The 8,317-nt window shown below is 47.2% G+C and overlaps 1 long non-coding RNA gene across 1 annotated transcript; it reads right to left on the bottom strand.

Annotated features, from left to right (window-relative positions):
- Nucleotides 1-3,690: 3,690 nt before the first annotated feature.
- Nucleotides 3,691-7,441, bottom strand: LOC129325510 (uncharacterized). Its single transcript, XR_008596639.1, has 3 exons — nt 7,355-7,441; nt 4,749-4,847; nt 3,691-3,804 (listed from the first exon to the last, which is right to left on the bottom strand). It is a non-coding gene; the product is annotated as an uncharacterized LOC129325510 (long non-coding RNA).
- Between the last annotated feature and the right edge of the window lie 876 nt (nt 7,442-8,317).

Raw genomic sequence — 8,317 nt, 5'->3', positions numbered from 1 at the left:
AATTCCAGTCGCTGTGGGGAGCCAAGGAAGTTCATAGCCAGACTCGTAGGTTAGATTTTCGTAGGGCCAACTTCGATGAACTCAGGGGCTTGATGGGATTCGTTCTGTGGGGGCGTGTACTGGAAGGGAAAGGAACGAGTGAAGGTTGGGCCCTTCTCAAACACGAGCTTCTGCAAGCTCAAGCCCTCACTATCCCAGCAAGACGGAAACATGGTCAGGCCTCCAAGAAACCGATGTGGATGCACAGAGAGCTCCACAATAAGCTAAGGGAGAAAAAGGAAATGTTCAGGAAATGGAGACAGGGACAGACATCTAAAGAGGAGTATATGAGGGTTACTAGGTACTGCAGTTCAGCCATCAGAGAGGCCAAAGCTCAGTACGAGCTGGGTCTGGCCAGGAGGGCTCGCTACAATAAGAAAAACTTCTACGGATATGTGAGAAGCAAACGCAAGGTAAAGGAGGCAATTGGACCGCTGTTGGGAGTAGATGGAGAAGCTCTGATGCAGGACAGAGAAAAAGCAGACAGGCTTCATGACTTTTTTGCCTCTGTTTTCTCCCCGAAGAACTCAGGCACATCTAGAGATAGTAGAAAATGTGGCAGGACACCTGAGTGGCTAATTGAGATTGACAGAGAGGTTGTGGAGAGGCATCTGGCTGCACTGGATGAATACAAATCCCCTGGGCCAGATGAGGTGCACCCAAGAGTGCTGAAAGAACTTTCTAGAGAACTTGCAGAACCCCTGTCCATCATCTTCAAGGCCTCCTGGAGGACTGGGGATGTGCCACAAGATTAGAGAAGAGCAAATGTTATCCCAATCTTTAAGAAAGGGAAGAAGGATGACCCGGGCAACTACAGGCCGGTCAGTCTGACTTCTGTTGCTGGGAAGATATTAGAACAGATTTTAAAGGGATCAATCTGTAAGCATCTGAAGGACCGCTCAGAGATTCGGGGAAGTCAGCATGGTTTTGTTCCTAACAGATCTTGCCAGACCAACCTGGTTTCCTTCTTTGATCGAGTGACCAGCTTACTGGATCGGGGGAACGCTGTTGACATGATTTATCTGGATTTCAGTAAAGCTTTTGATAAGGTCCCCCATGACATTCTGATGGACAAACTGGAAGACTGTGGAGTAGACTATAGGACAGTTCGGTGGATAGGGAACTGGTTGGAGGACCGCACTCAAAGAGTGGTGGTCAACAGTGTTTTATCAGATTGGAGGGAGGTGTCCAGTGGGGTGCCGCAGGGCTCGGTTTTGGGCCCGGTACTTTTCAATATTTTTATCAATGATCTGGATGAAGGAGTGGAAGGGCTGCTCATTAAATTTGTTGATGATACCAAATTGGGAGGAGTAGCAAACACCGAAGAATATAGAATTAAAATTCAACAAGACCTGAATACTCTGGAGAAGTGGGCAGCTGTGAATAGGAGGCAATTCAACAAAGATAAGTGCACAGTTTTACATCTGGACCACAAAAATGAGAAGCACAAATACTGGATGGGGGATACACTTCTGGGCAGTAGTATATGTGAAAGGGATCTTGGGGTAAGAATGGACTGTAAGCTAAATATGAGCAGTCAGTGTGATGCAGTGGCAAAAAAGGCTAATTCAATCCTGGGTTGTATCAAAGGCGCCATAGCATCAAAATCGCAGGAGGTCATAGCCCCTCTCTATACTGCCTTGGTCAGGCCACACCTGGAGTATTGTGTGCAGTTCTGGAGGCCTCACTTCAAAAAGGATGTGGACAACATCGAGAGGGTGCAGAAGAGAGCAATGAGGATGATCAGGGGTCTGGAGACTGAGCCCTACGAGGAAAGGCTGAGGGCCTTGGGAATGTTTAGTTTGGAGAAGAGGAGGTTGAGAGGGGACATGATTGCTCTCTTTAAATATTTGAAAGGCTGTCATTTGGAGGAGGGCAAGGAGCTGTTCCAGTTGGCAGCAGAGGGTAGGACGTGAAGCAATGGGCTAAAACTACATGCACAAAGGTACCGGCTGGATATTAGGAAGAACTTTTTCCCAGTCAGAGTAGTTCAAAAGTGGAATCAGCTGCCTAGGGAGGTGGTGAGCTCCCCTTCACTGGCAGTTTTCAAGAAGAGGCTGGATGAATACTTGTCAGAGATGCTTTAAGCTGATCCTGCATTGGGCAGGGGGTTGGACTAGATGGTCTGTATGGCCCCTTCCAACTCTATGATTCTATGATTCTGGTTGAAGCCCTATTTCTGCCTTGAAAGTTGTGCAACCTGTGCAACCTGACCTAACTGGAGGACAGTTGTGATAAAAACACACTAGATGGCTTCGGTCTATCATATCTCTGGGACCACTTCTCTCCATATGTTCCACTAGGGCGTCTGAACAGGGCATGTTGTAGGTTCCACCTTGCACATAGGCAAGATCAACACCTGTGCCTTCTCTGTGGTGGCTCCTTCTTCATGCACTGGTCTTCCTGAGGAGGTTAGGAAAGCTCCAAGCTCTGTATTGGATTTCTGCTGTTTTTTAAAAATCTTTGCAAATTTCCATCTATATACCCACCACATGTTTTGTTGCAACGTCTTTGTTATTGACTGCACTGACTCATACCGTGTAATCTACCTCAAGACCCAGTGAGAAAGGCAGCCTATAAATAACCTATACAACAAATAAATAAAATATCAGAAAGTTAAAATAGTTTTCTGTATTAGAACTTAGAACAAAACAAACGGACTATTTCTTGAGTAAAATTTCAAACAGCAGCAAGCTGTAGCATAGAAGAAGTTGTTTGGAGGCCTCTTCACACAGTCAACTTCTTTTCAAAAAGCATTCTTCCTAGACTGCAAAACCAGCAGGGTTGTCAAGCACGTGGCAGGCCATCATAGATGGCTGGTGAATGGCACTTGGTTTGGTAGAGCACACATCCTTCAAGCCTTTTTTGAAAATGGAGAAAAGACTATTTAGGGACAACATGTAATTAGCTTGTGAACAGAGCCATTTTTGTGCGATGTGTATTTAAGTGCTGGAACTCATTGCCACAAGAGGTGGTAATGAGCATTAGTCTAGCTGGTTGCTCCTTTTTAAAAACCCAAGGTATGATTGCTAAAAGGCCAGTCGATAACAAATGAAAGGAAAGAGGCGGTAAATAAGAGGGGAGGGCTAATGCTTTTATGGTCTGCATATGGGCTTCTGGGAGGCATCTGTCTAGTTGCCGCCTCCCCCCCCCCACACACACTTTCCTTACATCTGGAGATCTAGATCATTATGAGAACACCGAGGCAGGCTATCTCAACTGTTTTTCACCAGATACTAGTTTGGGGCAGTTTAGATCGGCAGAGCGGGCAGGGCCTCCCAGGTATTCTCTCTCTAATGCCCATTCTCCAACTGCATGCCCTTTGCCCCGTCAGTTTTGAGGACTAACTAGCAGGAAGTGCTGTGGAGATGTCCCAAGGAGGGATATGATTTAGCTGTCCTGTACAAAAGTGGGTACCTGGGTTCCCGAAGATGCTTCTTGGTCTCGTTCTGCATGTTTTGCCTGGGTGAAAAAGCCTTCCGGGAAGCTTGGCAGGGGTTGACCTTCCCCACTCTGGACTTCTGTCTCTTTTATCGTCGTTTTGTGGAGGTCGCTCTCTGTTTCCTTCAGCATGACACTGTGGACTTGGAACTCCTGCTGAAATCCTCTCCACGCCTTTCTCTCCTTAATCACTGATTTACATCGTGTGTCTTGGTGCACCAACGTCTCTTGTATTGATTTTTCTGAGTACACCAGCGACTTCAAGTAAAAAAGCAACACTAGTTCAAATGGTGATAATCTTGGCAGTGGCTCCTCCTCGGTGGTCTAGAAAGTTAAGAAATAAGGGAAGAATGAATGAGTCACTTTGGCTATGAAAGAGAAGCGGCCTGAACTGAGCATACTTGGGTTTCAATCTTCCCAGGGACATGATGGCCCAATTCCAAGTTAGGAAAAAGATAAAGACCACCCTTTGTATTTCGGAAAGTGAAGTTCTTCTTTCCTCCTTGTAGATGTAATAAGGAAAACAGAGCATCCAGTATCTCCGTCTGTGAATTCAAAGGGGAATCTGTTCTGGAGTTCCAGTCCTAAGTGGGTTATACCTCTATAAGCCCAGTTTATTCTCTGTAATCCTCAATTCTACCAGGCTGCAAATTTCCCCCCGCAAACACACACACTGGGGCTTTGGACGTACTAAAAACTTATTGCAGACAGGATTGTAGGGAGGACAGTTTTAGTGTGCAAGGACACATGGAAACTTAACTCACTGCTGTTCTAGCTTTCTGCAAGAAAAGCAGCATTAATAAACACTCCCTCTACTCGTGGCTTAATGAAGAGGCAGGGTTGTAGAGTGGTTAGTGTGCAAGGACACACTGAAACATACCTCACTACTGCTCTAGCATTCTCCAAGAGAAGCCACATTATTAAACGCTCCCTCCAGTCATAGCTTAATGAAGGGGCAGGATTGTACAGTGGTTAGTGTCCAAGGACACTGAAAATTTTCTCACAGCTCTTGTACCATTCTTTATGAAAAAGATCATTGCAAAAACCTTCTCCCACTGATGGCATAACACAAAGGCAGTGTGATACAATGTCTCTTCAATGTTTCTCTCCAGTGCTTCCAATGTTGTCTCTGTCTTCTTTTGATCTTTCTCAATTCTCTTTAATGTAATTTCAATAACTTGGACCTTCGAGTCCTGCCCCATCTCATCCACTTTCTTTGACAAGTCGCTCAAGGCAGTCTCCTGGCGCCCAATTTTTTCTTCATTTACCTTGTCTTTAGACACCTGATCCCGAAGGGTGAAAAACAGGAATTGCTCAAATTGGGAGCATGAGGCTAAAAGCTCCTGGAGCTCCTCTTCCTTGGATCTCTGCAAAGGAAAGCAAGAAGGGGTTAGGAGCATTGGCCTCCCAAGGAAAATGAACTGGGCTAGGGAGGCGGGATGCAGGGGCAGGATGCCTCCCATACCAGGAAACCCGTAGGACCCCACGCTGCATGTCTAGGATGGGGGGAGCTTAGAGCCAAGCTACAAGTGATGCCTGACACAGGTTGGACACTCGTCAGCTTCCCTCAAGTTTTGATGGGAAATCTAGGTGTCCTGGTTTTACAGCTTGGCTCTCCATTACAGCTACAAGACCAGAATGCCTACATTTCCCATCAAAACTTGAGGGAAGCTGACAAGTGTCCAACCTGTGTCAGGTGTCACTTGTAGCTTGGCTCTTAGTTTCTGATGCCAAGCTTTAGGCTCTAAAGAGCAGAATTGTGGGGAGTTCTCTGGCAGGTGAAGAAGATGGAAACTTTCATTGTTGCTTTTGACCCTTAGCATTGGCTCTGTAGACACAGGCGGGGTTCTGATTTCTCAGAGTGACATTTGCATCAGAGTGACACATATCTTTGACCAAGAAGCTTACAAAACCAGGCACGGAAACATTGGGCGCCTCATCAACTGGTTCCTTGGAACTCCCAGCTGTCACTGACAGAAGTTTTGCCCTGTTTGTTGTACGGGTGCACTTTATAGTACCACCATGAAAAGGGCTGCAGGTTGCCTATACACACAAAAGTGCACCAATGTGGCTGTGATCATTTTTTGTATTCTTTTTTTGCACTACACCTATTGGCATTGTAATATAAGTGGCTAGAGTATCAGAATCTGGGAGATCCAGGTTCAAATCCTCACTCCTCCACTGAAGCTTGCTGAGTGACCTTTGGCTAGTCATACTCTTGCCTAACCTACCTCGCAGAGTGGGAGGAGGGCAGGATGGTCATCCTTGAGCTCTTCCAGGAAACAATACCCACCGGGGCTTTAGTAGCTAGTTACACTTTTGTAACACATTGTGTCGCCATATCAGAATGGTTTCTTGGATGCTCAGTTTTCATTTAAAAGAAAACCCTTTCCCTGTTTGTTGTGACAGTACACTTTCCCCCTTATATCACCTTAATGAAAAGGTCTACGGAATCCGTAGAGAGAAGCAAAATGCCACCCGTGTGGCTGTTAACTTTTTACTATTAATTATTATCAAATACACATATTAGTATACTGGTTAGCTTAGCAGGTGGGAGACCCAAGATCACATCTTCACTTTGCAATGGAAGCTCACTGGGTGACATTGGGCCTGTCACACTCTCTCAGCCTAACCTCTCCCGCAGGGTCCTTGGGAGGATATGATGCAGGAGATGAGAATGTCCTCCTCTCAGCTCTTCCAGGCCGCAATCTCTCTCCCCAGGTGCTTTCATCACAATGAAAAGGGCTTCAGGCTTACCAGAGGGACAGAAAATGGCACCAAGGTGGGTACTGCCTTTTTATTTTGTGAATGTGTGAAATGCACATATTTCATAATGTAGGTGTGGTCTGCACATGCCAAGTCAGGACCAGCCATTGAGGAAAGTTACCACTACTTTAAAAGAGACAGTTGCCCTGGAGTATAGTGAGGGTGCAGAGTGGGGTGGGGGTGGTTCTGGAATCCCTCTCTTTGGTCTTGATAGATGTGATTGGTTTCTGGCAAGGTAGCACAGAGTGCACCAGTCAGAATATGTTGGGGTTTGGGGTGGGAGAGAAATAATATATTTTCTAAAAGACCACGTTTTCTGAAAGGTACTACATGATTTCTGTGCTGTGTTGATGCCCTCACTTGGGAAAAAACCTTCTTGCAAGCAGAAAGCTAGTGTCTAATTTCATCCCAACTCAGTAGGAAATGAATGAAAGTATGTCTCCCTGATTGTACTTGAAAAAAAGGGGCATCAAAACAGATGAGAATCTACATATGACCATGAAAGGGGAATATTGGTAGGCAAGCGGCCTCTCTTCCCCCCTCCACTCCATCACTCTGAAGCGCTGTAGTGTAGTAACCAGAGAACAGGTCTCCCTGATGGTTTGCCTCCCTGCAGATCTGGAAAAGATCAGGCAAATATATAAGCAGGAATCTCCCTTTCAAACTGTAAAACTGGCTGCAAGATGTGTTGCTGAAAGGAAATCCAGGATGGCTGGTCTGCCTGCTGGCGAGGGGGAAATGCCTTTGAATCTGTGCTCAAGGAACTTTTCTTTGTCACTTTTTTAAAAAAAATTCTTTACTTTCTTTTTCCCTTGACCATTGATCCAGAGAGGTTTCAAGGCAGAGTGGGCATATCAGAGTGGGCCCCAATCCTCAGAAAATTCACCTCAGAATTCTGAGAAAGATTGCAGAACAGCCATATGGGTGGGAAAGTTTGAAGGTCCCTCCCCAATGCACATTTTCCCCACCGTGGATGGCCCCTCCCTCCACCCACAACTCAAACGTATGCATAGTGCAAGTACTGGACACTCCCTTCCCCTCCCAGACAACTCTTCCTCCTCTGGTCACAACTGGGCTGGGGCGAGGCAAGCCAAGTGAACTTTCCTACCTCCATGCCTAATGAATGTCTACGCACACCAGCAACAATCTTTTGGAAGCCTTTCCCCACCGTCCTTCTTTGCAACGTGATCTGCTCTCCCCACAAGCACGTGCCTCAGTTTACAGAAGAGAGGGGTGCTCTGATTGGTTGAATTTCCGAGCAGGGCAGAAGTCTGGGGGAATAAGGGAGGAGCCACAGCCCTCTGGTTTCATTTCCTAGCAGAGGGGAAAGCCCGGAGGAACTTCTTTTTGAAAATATTAGTGAAGGAGATTAGGCAGAGGGCATGTGGCTGCTCCTGGTCACCAAGCGATTTCCCCACCCTCTGCTTGCTGGCTGCAAAGCCTGACCCGAGGGAAGCCACCAGCCGCCCTGTGTCTTTGGAAAGAGAGCGAAAGTCCCAGAGTCTGGATCCTGGTGGCTGCATTGATCAGAGAGGCATTGATTTGTTCTCGCTGACCATATGGCTGACAAGGGTATGGAGGTGAGAAAGCATTCTGCTGCTGTTCGTTCACATTGCTCCCCCCCCAGCTCCCAGTTCAAGAGAGGAGGAATAAATGTCTGGAAGGGGAGGGGAGAAGACAGGTTAGGGTGGGGGGCTTTTTGGTCCTCACAAGCCAGCCTGGTACGAGCGAGGTGCCAGCGTTTCAGGCTGGACTGAGGGAAGGGCCCTTGAAATGCCCCCCTCCGCGTGCTTCAGCCCTCCCACTTTCCCAGGGGCTCTGATAGCCCTTGAAGAGCTGGCTGGTCAAGGGAGAGTGATCCCCACACCCCAAGATGCCCGCGTGGGGTTGAGGTACAATGGGTACTCTTTAAAGAGCTTTGGAGGGAAATGGATGGGAACAGAGGGAGTGGGAGCGTCTGGGATCCTAGGTGGGCAGGCTGTTCTGTGAGGAAGAGCTGGGTCTCAGCGGCATGCTGCTACCATGTCTGTTCCCTCAACCCCACTCCTCCTTTGCTGCATCACCACTAAGG

The sequence above is a fragment of the Eublepharis macularius genome, chromosome 3 (assembly GCF_028583425.1).
Source record: "Eublepharis macularius isolate TG4126 chromosome 3, MPM_Emac_v1.0, whole genome shotgun sequence".
NCBI lineage: Eukaryota > Metazoa > Chordata > Lepidosauria > Squamata > Eublepharidae > Eublepharis > Eublepharis macularius.
This window is presented reverse-complemented; position numbering and strand designations above follow the sequence as displayed.